Here is a 16,043-nt window from a genome sequence, read left to right as displayed (position 1 = left end):
ATATGCATGTGAACAAGAATTTGAAGGCAATATGTAAAAATAAAATAAAAATGTTACAGTGGTGAGGTTATTTTTTTACATTTTTCAAAATTTTTATTTAAATGTTATAATTGTTATACTGACTTTCCAAATGTACAACGTCCATTTAAAGGAAATATTTCATGCAAACTACAAATTTAAGTACTAATAATTTACTGAGGAAGAAAATTTGGTTAACACTTTTTCCCCATTTACGTCACTGAAATAATTCATGGGATAGAATATACTCCATAGAAAACTAAAAATTTTATTACCTTTTTAGATGGTGACTAGGTTGAGACATTAGGAAGCAAACAAATCTATTTATTTAGTAGCCTTAAGTAATTTTAAATTTCTTGTAGCCAACAAAAAAATTAAAATGATGACATCTAGGCATAACTTGGCAAATTACTTAATCTCTATGACTCAGCATCCAAAAAAAATAAAGATACTACTAGTGCATACCTTCTAGGGCTATTGTGAAGATTAAATAAATCAAAATTGTAAAGCACCTAGTACATAGCAAGAAGTCAATCAATAAAATATTATTATTATTATAGAAATAAAGTAATTCTGACTATAATAAATCATAAACAGTGAAGCTCTAAGAGGAAAAATTATTTCCAGTATTATCTCATTAATGAATTACAATAATGCTTAAGGCACATAAAAAGAAGTCCCCAAAGAAATAACCACAGACAGTGAAAAATTTATGAGAATCATAAGAAACTACTTTGCTTACTCCTACAAATAAAATTTGGATCAAATAGATAATATTCTAGAAAAACATTATCAAAACGGATCTCGGAAAAGAGAGATATCTAAACAGACAAATTTCCTTAAAACAAATTTTATTAGTTTCAGGTGTACAAAATAATGTAATAGTTAGACATTTACACCCTTCACAAAGTGTTAACCACCCCCCCAATCTACTACCCCTCTGACATTGTATATAGCTGTTACAATTCCACTGACTCTATTCCCTATGCTGTACTCCACGTGCTGTGACTACATATATATTAAATTATAGTTTGGTATTATTCAGCTTCAGCTTCAGGTGTACACTGCAGTGGTCGGGCATCAATAGCTAAGATATGAAAACAAATTTTTAAGAGCTCCTCCTTTCTTCAAAGAACAGCACGTCCAGATAGTTTCACATGACAATTCTACAGTCCTTTAAGATAATTCCAATGTACTTAAAACCATTCCTCTTAAAAGTTCTCATCACACACACACGCAAAATGTGTACCTGTATAGTGATAGATATTAAGTAATGTTAACTAAACCTGTATCAAATCATTATGTTGTATATTTAAAACTAACACAGTTATATGTCAATTATATCTCAATTAAAAACAAATAAAAACTACCCCAGAGATCGATTTCTGACAAGACAGCATGAAGAGATCTGCCAACCTGCTTGCTAACACAATGAAACTGGTAAAAGTAATAAAATCAATGAAAAGCTCTGGAAATGGATCCAAGGACCAATGAAGAAACATCTAATTCAAGAAAATTCAGAAAAATTCAGTAAAAGGGGCAAGATCTGTAGTATCTCAACCAAAACTGGTTCCTCCTCCCCCCATCCTCGACCAGCAAGGTCAAGACTGCTCTCCAGACCTGCTTCAGTCAAGAACACAGGGTTTTCTCTTCCTCCAGCGTCCAGTTGTAGGGTTTTCTTCAATTGCACTTGAAGCAACAGGACTTCAACTTATCTTGTCCTGCCCCCAAGTACCTATGGCTAGGGTTAAATCCTGGGCAAGTGCAGTCAAGAGGTGGGTGCTCCTTCCTTCTGTTCAGCACCCAATTCATGGAACAAAAGCTTGCCCTTGGTCTTGGTGCCACTGAGAATACTGGGGTCCTGATCACCAAGGCCATGGCTTGGGAGGCGGTGGCTTCATCACCAGGAGAAGTAAGCCGAGAAGATCTCAGGCTGCTGCCCACCCTTCTACTTGCCTTCATTCACTCAGTGCTTAGCTTCTAGAGCAGGGATGTCATTCAGAGAAGGATGCTCCTGACCCAATCCCCTGAGCTCCAGAACTGCCTGAAGGTAGAAATAAGTCGTAAAACAGGTAACTCCTAATCTCTTCCCAAAAAAACTGACTTCATTTGTAACAGAGCATGGAGAAATTCAATTCAAGCCTAAGGGTGTTCTCAAGAACAGTGGAAGATATGACAAAAGAAAGGAGATTCATGGATTTACTGAAGACACACTCTCAACTACAGGGCATGTAGTTTGCAGGAGAAAAACTGAGAAATAAGGAAGCTGAGAAGAATCCTTCTGTGGTCAGAACAAATATTAAAAATAGACCTCTGAAACTATTTCAAAGAAGCCACAATTTACCTTAGTTTGTACTGAGCAACTTATGCTCCACGGCCTTGCTGAAATCAATAGAGCAATCAGTTTGTAGAGTTTAACAGCTGAGTGTGATCATGAAAAAAAAGGAAGAGAGCAATACCGATACCACACTGTCTCAAAATAACTGTGGGCATCCCCAGAGCTGTACCTCCTTGAGGAATAACACCAGAGGCTTAACCTCACTAAAATAATTGACCTAGTCACTAAAATAATTGATCTTGTCACAAAACATTTAACCAAGCAAATAAAAACAACAAATGGGGGGGAGGGGACCAGTACCCAGGTAGATGTAGTACGTAAAATATCAATATAAACATCTAAAATGTCTAGTTTCCAACAAAAATCATTAGGAAGCATACAGAAAAAAAGCAGGTAACAGAAACTGCCTATATTCAAGTGACCAGATATCAGATTTAACAACAACAACAAAAATACTTCAAAATAGCCATTATAATATGTTTACAAAACTAAAGAAATCATGATTATATAAGTAAAAGAGGGTAAAATGACAAAGTGGCATCAAATAGAGAATATTAATAAAGTGATAGACATTACAAAAACAAAAAAACAAATGAAAAACCTCCATTTGAAAAGTACAATAACTTAAATAAAAAATTCACTAGAGAGGCTCAAGAATAGATTTGAATGGGCAGAAGAAATAATTAACAAATTTGAAAATAGATAAGGAAGAGATTATGCAAGTTGAAGAATAGAGAGAAAAAGAATGAAGAAAAATGAACACAGCCTCAGAGAAATGTGAAACACCATTAAGTGCACCAATATAGATATATAATGGAACTACCAAAAAGGAACAGAGAGTAAAGAGAAAATGAAATAATGCCTGAAAAAGTCCCAAATTTATTCAAAAAGCAGTAACTTACACATCCAGGAAACTCAATAAACTCCAAATAGGATAAATAAATCCAAAGAGATCCAAAACAGACACATCATCCTAAAAATGCTGAAGTCAAAGACAAAGAAAAAACCTTGAAAGTAGCAAGAGAAAAACAACTTACCACTTACAAGAGAACTGCATTAAAGTTAACAATGACTTCTCAGCAAAAACAATGCAGGCTAGCAGGCAGTAGGATAATGCATTCAAAGTTCTCAAAGGAAAAAAACCTGTCAACCAAGAATCCAATATCCAGCAAAGTCTTTACCAGATAAAAACAGAATCTACTGGTAGCAGGCAGCCTTACAACAGACACTAAAGGAAGTTCTATGACTAGAAGGAACAGAAAACAAAACAATGATGTCCACTCTTGCCAGTAATATTCAACATTTTACTAGAGGTTCTAGTCAGGGAAGTTAGGCAAAAAAAGAAATACAAGGCACCCAGATTGCAACAGAAAAAACTATCTCTATTTGCAGATGACATCATCTTTCATATTAAAAAATCCTAAGGAATTTACTAGAAACTACTGTAACTGAAAAATGACTTCAACAAAATTGCAGGATACAAAATCAACATGCAAAAATCAGTTGCATTTCTACACATCAGTAAAGGACAATCCAAAAAATGAAATTAACAATTTCATTTACAATAGCTTCAAAAAATAAAATACCTAGGAATAAATTTAACAAAAGAAGTACAAAATTTATACTCTGAAAACCACAAAACATTGTTGAAAGAAATGAAACAAAATCTAAATAAATGGAAAAACATCCCATGGTCATGGATTAGAAGATTAAACATTGTTAAGATGCTACTACTACTCAACTGTTCTACAGATTCAATGCAATCCCTATCAGAATCTCAACTGACTTCTTTGTAGAATTGAAAAGTTGATTACAAAATTCATATGGAACTGCAAGGTAGCCTGAATGGCCAAAAGAATATTTTAAAAAAGAAAAGCAAAATAGGAGTACTCACATCTCCTGATTTCAAGGCTTACTATAAACCAATGGTAATCAAAACAGTATGGTGCTGGCATGCAAAAAGACATATAAATTAATGGGATATAATTGAGAGCCCGGAAATAAACCCATATACGTGGTCAACTGATTTTCAACAAGGGTGCCAAAACCATTTGGTGGGGGGATATTCTTTTCAACAAATGGTATTGGCACAAGTGGATAACCATATGCAAAAGGATAAAGTGAGATCCTTACCTCACATCATAATGAAATTAACACAAAATGGATCAAAGACCTAAATTTAAAAGGTAAAACTATCAAACGCTTAGGAAAAAACAGAGATAAATCTTTATGACCTGAGATTTGGCAAAAGATTCTTAAATATGACACTGAAAGAATGAGCAACAAAAGAAAAAATAAATTGAACGTCAAGATTAAAAACTTTTGTGCTTCAAAGGGTATCATCAAGAAAATGAAAAGACAACCCAAAGAATAGGAGAAGGTATTTGCAAATTATATATTTGATAAGGGCTTGATATCCAAAATATGTATTTTAAAAAAGACTTGTAGAACTCAAAATACAGAAAACCCAATTAAAAAGTGGGTAAAAGATGTAAATACACATTTCTCCAAGGGAAGATATATAAGGACCAATAAGCACATGAAAAGATGTTCAACGTCATTAGTCATCAGAGAAATACAAATCAAAACCAAATGAAATACCACATCACACGAACTAGGATAGATAGAATTTTTTAAAAAAAATCAGAAAATACAAGTGTTAGAAGGATGTAGAGAAATTGGAACCCTCCTACACTGCTGGTGGGAATGTAGAACGGTGCAGCCACTTTGAAAAACAGTCTAGCACTTTCTCAAACAATTAAACATAATTACCATACAACTCAATAATGCCACTCCTAGGTATACACATAAGAGCAATGAACACCCAAAAACTCACACATGAATGTTTCCGCAGAATTACTCGTAATAGCGAACAGGTAGAAAAAATACAAATGTACATCAATGGACAAATGGATAAACAAAATGTGAAATATGATTTGGCCATATAAAGAAATGAAGTACTAATACATGCTACAACATGGATGAACCTAGAAAACATTGTTAAGAGAAAGAAGCCCGTCACAAAGCACAACATATTATATTATTCCATTCATATGAAAATCCAGAATATAGAAATATAGAGACAGAAAGAGGATTAGTGGTTGCTTAGGGCTGGAGAGATTGTCATCGGGAGTAGTTAAATGATAGCTAAAGGGAACAGGATTTCTTTTTGAAGTGATGAAATGTTCTAATATCAACTGTGGTGAGGGCTGCACGTATCTGTGAACATACCAAATACGACTGAATTAAACCCTTTAAATGAGTTAATTAAATGGTGTGTGAATTATACCTCAATAAAACTGTTTTTTTTTTTTTTTTTTTAATCCAGAGCATTTTAAAAATGGAAAACTTCACATTTCTTTCTTGGAAGCACACTTAACAGTGAAAGTAAAGCCTCACTTGGGGCGGCCGGATGGCTCAGTTGGTTAGAGCATGAGCTCTGAACAACAGGGTTACCGGTTCAATTCCCACATGGGCCAGTGAGCTGCGCCCTCCACAATTAGATTGAAGACAACGAGCTGCTGCTGAGCTTCCGGAGGGGCGGGCGGTTGGCTCAGTTGGTTATAGCAGGAGCTCTTAACAAGATTGCTGGGTCAATTCCCGCATGGGATGCTGGGCTGTGCTCCCTGCAACTAAAGATTGAAAACGGCAACTGGACTTGGAGCTGAGCTGCACCCTCCACAATTAAATTGAAGGACAACTACTTGGAGCTGCTGGGCCCTGGAGAAACACACTGTCCCCCAATATTCCCCAATAAAAATTTATAAAAAATAAAAAAAGAAAGTAAAGCCTCACAAAGACTGCACACATAAAGAAAACTACAGACCAATTTCCCTATGACTATCAACACACTATATTATCCATACCTCATAATACTATAACGGTGACCGTATACTTTTCAAGATTTAACAATGGCGGTATACATTTCAAGATTTAACAACTAGTTTATTTTTTCTTTTTTATTATTTTCTTTGTTTCCTTCTCCTCCTCCCTGATTCAACTGTTCTGTTTTTCCTAAGGTTACACGCATACCTTGCTAATCTTGTTAATCGCCAGAACAATGACTTGAAAGAAACTGTTTCAGCCATTAGACCTCTGGACATCGATAACCAGGCTGCAACTCCCTTGCAATGTTCCACCAGATGACAGCATGATCTCCTCTATGACTAGGTCTGAGATAACATTATCTCGAAGCAACCAGATCCCCAGAAGGCATTTTTCTGGACTGTCAGCACCCAGGAATCGCCTAACTACCCCTTTCTTTTGTTCTGCTGCTTCTTAAGCACCTATAAAACCTTCTGGCCATTCTAGGAAGGGGGAAGATGGCCTTTGAGACAGGAGTCCGCCATTTTCCCAAAATGCCATCATTTTGAATAATCCTCCTTTTCTTTCCACGGTCTCTCAATCATCGGCAAGCAGCCATTTGGTAACACTAAGATAAATTTCAAAAGATTTAAATGTGAAAAATGTGAACTGTGACTAAAAAATCTAGAAGCATTAAAGACCACAATGATAAATTCAACTATATAAAACAAAAAAGATGTGCACAGCAGAAGTCCCCATACATGAAGTCAACAGACAGAAAAACTGGGAGGAAAATCTCTGTAAATCATGAAACACACAAGTACTAATTATCCTGATATATAATGAATTCATAGAAATTGATCAGAAAAAAGACCACAGTAGAAAAATGGAAAATGAATACAGATAGTATACAAAAAATGAAATACACAGAGTTGCTCAAACCCACTCTCAATACATGAAAATAAAACAACACTGAGATACTGCCCTCCCCTATCAGATTGGAAAAATCCAATCGTTTAATAATATGTTGGTGGCAACAGGACACTGTGAGGCAACTGGGACTCATGTATATTACTGGTTAGAGTATAAATGGAAAATCTCTACAGAAGATTATCTGGCAATACGTATCAAAATTTTAAATTATTTTATCTTTGCCACTCCTGGGGCTCAGTCTTCTGGGAATCACACTCATGGAATTTATCCTACACATATACTTATAGACATACTAAATGATTATGTACAGTCTTGTTTATTGCAGTTATGTTTGGAAAAATCCCAAAAGATTGGAAATAACCTTACAAGGGAATAGTTAAATAAATTATAGTATGTCCAATATAGAATGCAGAGGCAATTTAATTTTATGTCCTGACTGCATTAGGAAGATCTCCAAGCAACATTGTTAAGGGAGGGGGGAAAAAGCAACATGCAGGTGTTACATTCTATATCTGTGTAAAAAGGAAAGGATACAAATTTAAATTTAAATGTTTGTATATACAGATTCTAAAAATACATAAGAAACAAATATTTTTTTTAATGATTAGGGAGAACTGGACAGATAGAGAACAAGTTATGCTGTATAACTTATACTTTTCAGTTTTTGATAAGTATATTCTCTATTCAAAAATAAATGATTCACAAATAAAGTCACCAAAACAGACCTCAGAAACTGGAATACAGCAGTATTATATGCTAACCAACATTAGACACACTGCAATCTCCCTTCCTTACTATAAAGATAATTATTTCAAATATACAGTAATATGTGGTAAAAAAATCAAAACTGGATAACTTACACATACATTTTAAAATACCATGAGCAAACACTAAGAAAACAGAACAAAATAAAACACTCAAATTGTTCCAGTAAAACGACAGGAAAGTGTCGTGGAGGAAAACCTGCTCGCTGCGCCATGTGTCGTGCGGGGTGGCCTGCAGGGTCTCAGCTCCCGCTCCCCACATAAGAACGCAGAATGTGGCTAGGCCAAAAAGGAACACCCACAGAGCCATAGGTAGGGGAGTCATACAACTATAGTCTCGCTGGAGGCTGGCCGAGACACACGCAGTAGTAGCCACAGGATCCGCAGTCACTTCTCTGCCTGCCAACTAACCAACCAATCAACGCAGCCCCGCAGTTACATCAGTAGCCAACTTACTAACCGGTTACAGCCGAAGGCCAACTATTCACAGGCCAACTATTCACAGCCGACGGCCATTTACCACCCGAGCCAGCACCTCCCCACACGAGGCCGAGAGCCTGAAAACCGCTCTCTGGGATTCTGTCCCCACACTGCACCCTTCCAGGGTCTTGCCTCACAATCTACGCGACAAGCGTCTTCCGCAAGGGTCCCTGTGCCATATTAGCCTACAGGCACCTATGGATGGAAAGAAACAGTAGTTTTAGGAACCAACAATGGCAAATCCCTTTCATCTGAGAGGATACATGTCAGCTTTTTGTCCTGGGACAGGAGGGTCATTGCCACTGGCACCTTTCCTGGTTTGTGGTACCAGACCTTTATGGCAGTGCTTGGGGTCCCTTGCACAGCTTCAACATGTAACAGAACAGGGGACCCCATAATAGGCCATAGTGAGAACACATAGGTTCCCTGCAAAATCATCCTGGTTTCGGGACCTCCGTATACTACAGTCACTTGCGGTGGCCACTCAGCCACCACCCTTGGCGTCACTTGCAAATCATGAGTCAAACTGGCCCCCCATGGGGCTATCAGGCCCAACCAGGGACAGTGGGGGCTTTTGACCTGTCAGGGCCAAGCCCATTGCTGCCGTTGCCCTGCTTTCAATCATGTGGGTGCTGGCAGCGAAATGTTTCCATTTCTGCCATAGCCTGGCTTTAACAGTCTCACTGGTGGTAACTTGTAATTGAATGGGAGCGGCCGTTTGATGTAGCAGAGCTTCTACTGGTGCAGGCCCTCCCTTCCGTGGTCTCTCATTCAGGACTCTCAGGACATCCCATAAACGCGAGGCCCAGTCACGCATTGTGGGAGGGTGATTTGACACCCGGAGGCCTCGCTTCAAAAGGCCATTGTAGCGTTCAATCATGCCAGCTGTTTGTGGGTTATACGGGGTATGAAACAACCATTTTATGTCCATCCTGGCAGCCCAGCGCTGCACTTCTTGCCCCGTAAAATGGGTACCCCTGTCACCTTCAATGACTTGGGGACGCCCATAAAGGGTGCACAGCCGTGTAAGAGCGACCACTGTATGCCGCTGATCCGCAGCCAGACATGGCCAAGCAAACATCAACCCTGTAGCAGTGTCCTCTGCTGTAAACGCGTATATCACATTGCGGGCCTTAGGCAGGGGTCCAATGTAATCCACTTGCCAGCAAGTGAGGGGCACCCTCCTTCACGTAATCTGCTGTGTTTCCCAGGGAAGCCTCCACCTTTGGGGGCTGTCCTGGGCACAGATGGCACAGTCATAGCAGGCATCTGCTATCTCCTGCCATTTCAAAGGCAGACCCCAGCGTCTGCTCACCTGCCACATGGTTCGGCTTCCAACGTGCTGCAATCTCCTATGCAGCCAATGGGGCCACATCACTGGTAGGAGCCCTTTCTAACCATCGGACACATGCTAGGGCATCTGCTTCATCATTACCTGGGGACACTAAGGGGGAGTGACCTGTGACATGCATTAGGGTCACCTCCCTTCTCTGCCCTAGGTCCCAGAGGTCCTGCCACATGGCTTGACCCCACAGTGGACGGTGTCCTACCAACCAATTTTGGTGTTTCCACGTAGAGGGCACAACGTTAGGCCCCGGAACACCGCCCAGCTGTCAGTACAAATAAGTAGGGGCCCGGGCTCGTGGCTGATTACCATCCACCCAGCCCATAGCTCAGCCCACTGGTTACTCTGGCCCATCCCAGTATCAAACCAAATGGTATCTGTTTTGGGCTGCACACCAATAGCCGTCCAAACAGCTGCAGCTCCTTGGCGAGAACCATCGGTAAACCAGGCATCCTCAGGTACTGGAGACTGTCCTTCTTTGTAGGACAAGGGCTCCAAGTCCTCTCCTCTAGGCATAGCGCTTGGCTCAGCCTGGACTACAAGCTCCACAGGCCCCAGGACCTGTTGTAGCTCTGTGCTCAAAGGGCTTGAACTAAGGGTGCTACATTGCTCCAAGTAGGACCCCACTTGGCGAGGGTGGTGGTCTGTACCACCCCCGTTTTGGGTCCCTGGGTCCACATACGGACCCACCCCTGGACAGGATAGGTTGTTCGAACCAACACCCATGCCATTCCTGTGATGGCTTCTGTGGCCACTAGGGCTGCGTACACAGCAGCCAGCTGTTTCTCTATTAGAGAGTAGCGGACTTCCGCTCCTTTCCACAATTGGGACCAAAATCCCACTGGCAACCGGAGATGCTCCTGCCATTGCCAGAGGCCCCAACCGTACCCCTCTTGGGTTATGTGAACATCAAGTTCAAATGGGCGGCAGGGTCCACTACTTGCAGAGCCTGTGCCTGCTGCACTGCCCATTTTGTGGCAACAAAGTCTTGCTCTATAGCCTCTGTCCAATCCCATGAAGCTCCCTTTTTTATCATGTTATACAAGGGCCTTGCCATTTGTGCTAAGTGGGGTACAAACTCCCGCCAATATCCGAGCAGACCCAAATACGTCTGCAGTTGGGAGATCTTGGTCGGCTGGGGAAAGGCTTTTATCTTGTCAATAATCGGCTCAGGTATGACCTTTGTCTTACCCAACCAAACATCACCCAAAAACTTGGATAAGTCAGGGCCTTGGCCTTTTTCCTCATTCACTGCCCAGCCACGTGACTTCAGGTGGAGAAGAGAGGGAGCTGCTTGCTCTAAATCTGAAAGAGAATCAGATGTTAGCAAAATATCATCAACATAATGAAACAAGGCCACAGAGGACGGGCGATCCCACTGTGCCAAATCCTGGGCCACGAGCCCGTGGCAGATAGTGGGGCTGTGCAAGTATCCTTGCGGAAGGACTTGAAAAGTCCGCTGCCACCCGTCCCAAGTAAAAGCAAACTGCTCTTGACACTCGGGTGCAATGTCAATGGAGAAAAAAGCATTGGCCAAGTCCACTACATAGTGATATGTTCCCAGGCGGACAGTCAGACGATCCGTCAAATAGTGTACTGAAGGTACTGCCACGTGCAAAGGTGGCGTCACCTTATTTAACTCCCTATAGTCCACTGTCATTCGCCAGGTCCCATCTGGCTTCTTGACCGGCCATACTGGGGAGTTAAAGGGACTGTGCGTCGGCCTCACACCATGTGCCTTCTCCAATTCCAATATTGTACGACCAATCTCCTCCTGCTCTCCTGGCAGGTGGTACTGTCGCACTGTAACCATGTGCCAGGGCTGTGGCAACACTTGAGGAGGGTGGTAAGCATGCCCACGTGTCACCACTTTCACCACCCGGATCCGGAGATGGAACTCTCCTACCGACGTCTGTAAGCTGAGGCCATGTAGCACGTCCACCCCTAGAATATACTCCGGAACGGGGGAGACATAAACCTTGTAGGTATGAGAGGGAAACCTTCCTATACCCAGTGGTAAAGAATCAGCTTTTACAGTCACAGTCTTTCCCCCGTAGCCATCAATGCAGATTGCTGGTCCAGGGAACAGTTCTGGGTTCCCATAAACAAGACTGCAGTCTGAACCAGTGTCAACTAGGGCCACAACCCTCTGCACATTAGAAGGGGACCAATGTATGGACAGTTCCACGTGGGGCCTCCGGTCCCTACTCATCCCCTCTGACCGGGTACCTTGGCCCCACCCCTAATCAAGCTGAAAGGAGTTGACCTCAAGTGGCTGCATGAAGTCCTAGAGGGACACGGGTCGCGCTTTCCCAGACTTCTCCTTTAGGCTTCTCCGGAATTGCTGTTCTGGACGCAACTATTTCCAAAGTTCCAACAACAGTGCATTGAGTTGTTGGTCTATCTTCTCCCAATCGACCCCTGCTGTCACGAGATCACACCACATCTGTGCGCGTGTTACTTTCTGAGGCCCACGACCTCTCCCCTTTACTTTTGATTTGGGCTTCCAGGTCTCAACTGCGCAGACCTCCTGTCTTAACTTCCTTCGCCTCCGGCTTTCAACATCCCCTAGGGTGGCCATGGCAGTTGTAACTTCATGGATCCGTGGCCCCACACAGGGCGTAAGAATGGCGACCAAGGATCCAAAAGCGCTCGCAGGTGCAGTATCCAAAACCAGATCTCTCATGCTGGCTGTAAAAAGCTCGTCATCTGGCCCTGCATATTAGGGTTGAAAATAGCATGTCTCATACCCATTTCACGGATGATTTGAGTAAGATCCGTATATGACTGCCATTGACTCACAGTGTCTGGCAGCTCTCCAGCCTGTCCCCATACTGTGTGTACCGCAGCAGTGAGCCACTCCATTAGAGAGTGGTTGCCCTGGTTTTGGGCCAACCTATGGCAGTTCTGTAACCTTTGTCGCAGGGACGGATGCACTGTCATGAAGGCTAGCTTTTCCATCTCGCCCGGTGAGCAGAGAATGTTGTCTGCTCCCTCATCCCATAAACGTAGTAGCCAAGCCGAGACTGGCTCTCCAGGGCTCTGTCTGTACCGCCTCCCCAGCTCCTGCAACTCAGTGGGAGTGTAAGGGGTGCAGGTTGTGAACTCAGTCACAGCTGGGTTGCCGCAGAAACGTCCCCGGTGCCCAAAGGTTGCTCACGTTTTACCCTTTGCTTCAAGATTGGCCGGGCTTCGGGGTTGGGAGCTACATTGTCTCCACTCGCTTCCTCAGCCTCTGCCTCAGAGTCTCCACTGTGGGGCCCCCCTTCTAACAGGCAGACCCGGGCCTCCAGCGCTTCCAACCGGGACACCTGGTCCGGCACCGGGGCCATTTCATTAAGCGCACTTTCCGTGTTGAGACTCAAGGCTATGAGGAACATCCAGCCCACGCGGCTGGCTGTAGCCTTCTCCTCCTCCGGCAACCGCTCAGCCAGAGTCTGCAGGGCCCTCTCCATGCTGGCTGGAGAGCCATCCATGTCCTCCCACCCCTCCCTGGGGGTCCAACTCCTGAGAACAATGGCCACCGGGCACCACACACTGTGTGGGAGCCACATGTCCTCCTGCCCAGAGTCAGACTCCATTCCTACCTGGTCGGAATCCTGCTTACCATGCCAGGTGTCTGAGTGGGTGGAGGCCTCCGTGTAGGATGTCCACAACTCTAGGAGCCCACGGCAGCAGCAGGTTACCAAAAGGAAGATGACACTTGCTCTGGCCAACAGGGTAGTGTGCCATCAGGAGGTTTGAGTCTCCCAGGCAGACCGTGCCTCCCGTTACCGGTGTTGCTCCTCACCAGCCTCCCGAAGCTGAGCTTTCACACGCACAAACTGCTCCACCATCCTTCGGTAGGTTGTGGCCTGCACCATACCCTGCTCGCTGTGCCATTTGTTGTGCGGGAGACCCTGCTTGCTGTGCCATGTGTCGTGCAGGGCAGCCTGCAGGGTCTCTGGTTCCGCTCCCCACATAAGAACGCAGGATATGGTGAGGCCAAAAAGGAACATCCATGGAGCCATAGATAAGGGATTCATACCACTATAGTCTCTGTCGGCCGGGCGAGACACACGCAGTAGTAGCCACATGATCCGCAGTCCGCCATTCACTTCTCTGCCTGCCAACCAACCAACCAATCAACGCAGCCCCGCAGTTACATCAGTAGCCAATTGGCTAACCAGTTACAGCTGATGGCCAACCAATCACAGCTGATGGTCATTCACCACCAGAGCCAGCACCTCCCCACGCGAGGCCTAGAGCCTGGAAACTGCTCTCCGGGACTCTGTCCCCACAAAAGCAAGAAACTTTCTAGTATATTCCACCCCTGCTGCTCCAAAGAGATGATTAAAAGTCCATTTTCAGAACAAGACAAAGACGCCCACTCTCACCACTTATTCATCCTAGTACTGGGAGTCTTAACTAGAGCAATTAGGCAAGGAAAAAAAAGGCATCCAAATCAGAGAAGAAGAAATAAAATTGTCTATTTGTAGATGACATGATATTATATATAGAAAACCCTAAAGACTCCACCAAAAAACTGTCAGAATAGACAAATTCAGTAAAATTGTAGGATACAAAAGCAATATTCAAAAATCAGCTGTTTCTATACACGAATAATGAACTATCTGACTGAGAAATTTAGAAAACAATCCCATTTACAACTGTATAAAAAAAAAATCTATGAATAAATTTAACCAAGGAGATGAAGGATCTGTATGCTAAAAACTGTAAGACACTGATAAAAGAAAATGAAGAAGACACAAATAAATGGGAAGACATTCTGTGTTCACAGATTGGAAGGATCACTATTGTTAAAATGTCCACAGTACACAAAGCAATTAACAGATTCAACGCAATTCCTATCAAAATTCCATGGCACTCTTCATAAAAAAATAGAACAATCCTATAATCTGTATGGAATTACAAAAGACCCCAAATAGCCAAAGCAATCTTGAGAAAGAAGAACAAAGCCAGAGGAATCACACTTCCTGACTTCAAACTATGTTACAAAGCTGTAGTAATCAAAACAGGATGGTGCTGGCATAAAGACAGACACATTATATCAATGGAACAGAACAGAGATCCCAGAAATAAACCCATGCAGACATGGTCAATTAATTTACTATAGAAGAGCCAGGAATATACAATAGGAAAATGATAGAGTCTTTTCAATAAACGGTGTTGAAAAACTGGACAGCCACATGCAAACAAATGAAATTAGGCCACTATCTTACACCATACAAAAGTCAACTAAAAATGGATTAAAGACCTGAACATAAGACCTGAAACCATGAAACTCCTAGGAGAAAACGTATATCCAGTAAGGGGTTAATATTCAAAATATAAAAAGAACTCATACAACTCAACAACAATAAAACAAACAACCTGATTAAAAAATGGGCAGAGGATCTGAACAGACATTTTTCCAAAGAAGACATACTAATGACCAATAGGTACATGAAAAGGTGCTCAACATCACTAATCAGGGAAATGCAAATCAAAACTACAATGAGGTATTACCTCACACCTATTAGAATGACTATTATAAAAAAGACAAGAAATAACAAGGGTTGGCAAGGACATGGAGAAAAGGGAACGCTTGTGCACTGCTGGTGGGAATGTAAACTGGTGCAGCCAGTATGAAAAACAGTATGGAGGTCAAAAAATTAAAAGTGGAACTACCATATAATCCAACAATTCCACCTCTGGGTATTTAACAGAAGGAAATGAAAAGACTATTTTGAAAAGATATCTGCATCTCCAGGTTCATTGCACCATTATTTGCAACAGCCAAGACATGGAAACAACTTAAGTGTCATCAATGGATAAGTGGAAAAAGCAAATATGGTGTATAGATACAATGGAATATTATTCTGCCATAAGAAGGAATTCTTGCCATTTACAACAATTTGGATGGACTTTGAAGACATTATGCTAAGAGGAGTAAGTCAGAGAAACATAAATACTGTATAATCTACTTATATATATGTGTAGAATCTAAACAAACAAACAAACAGGAAAACAGAGCTGGGGTGTTGGCTGAAATGGTGAAGGTGATCAAAAGGTACAAATTGCCAATTATAAGATTAAATGAGTCCTGGGGATGTAATGTACAGCATGGTGACTATAATTTACAATACTCTATTGTATACTTGAAAGTTACCAAGAGAATAGATCTTAAAAGTTCTCATCACAAGAAAAAAAGTTTATAACTATGTATGGTGATGGATATTAACTAAATTTATTATAGTAATCATTTTGCAATATAAATATATATCAAATCATTATGTTGTGCACCTAAAACTAACACAATGTTATATGTTAATTATATCTCAGAAAAATAAATTCAATGTTCTTATCAAACAACAAAACA

At 41.8% G+C, this 16,043-nt stretch overlaps 1 protein-coding gene across 6 annotated transcripts in view; it reads right to left on the bottom strand.

Annotated features, from left to right (window-relative positions):
- EMSY (EMSY transcriptional repressor, BRCA2 interacting) overlaps positions 1-16,043 on the bottom strand; it is a 91,770-nt gene that overhangs the window by 37,047 nt on the left and 38,680 nt on the right. The window lies entirely within an intron of this gene.

This window comes from Rhinolophus ferrumequinum, chromosome 11, assembly GCF_004115265.2.
Source record: "Rhinolophus ferrumequinum isolate MPI-CBG mRhiFer1 chromosome 11, mRhiFer1_v1.p, whole genome shotgun sequence".
Classification (NCBI taxonomy): Eukaryota; Metazoa; Chordata; class Mammalia; order Chiroptera; family Rhinolophidae; genus Rhinolophus; species Rhinolophus ferrumequinum.
The sequence above is the reverse complement of the archived record's forward strand: the minus strand, read 5'-3'. Positions and strand labels throughout refer to the sequence as shown.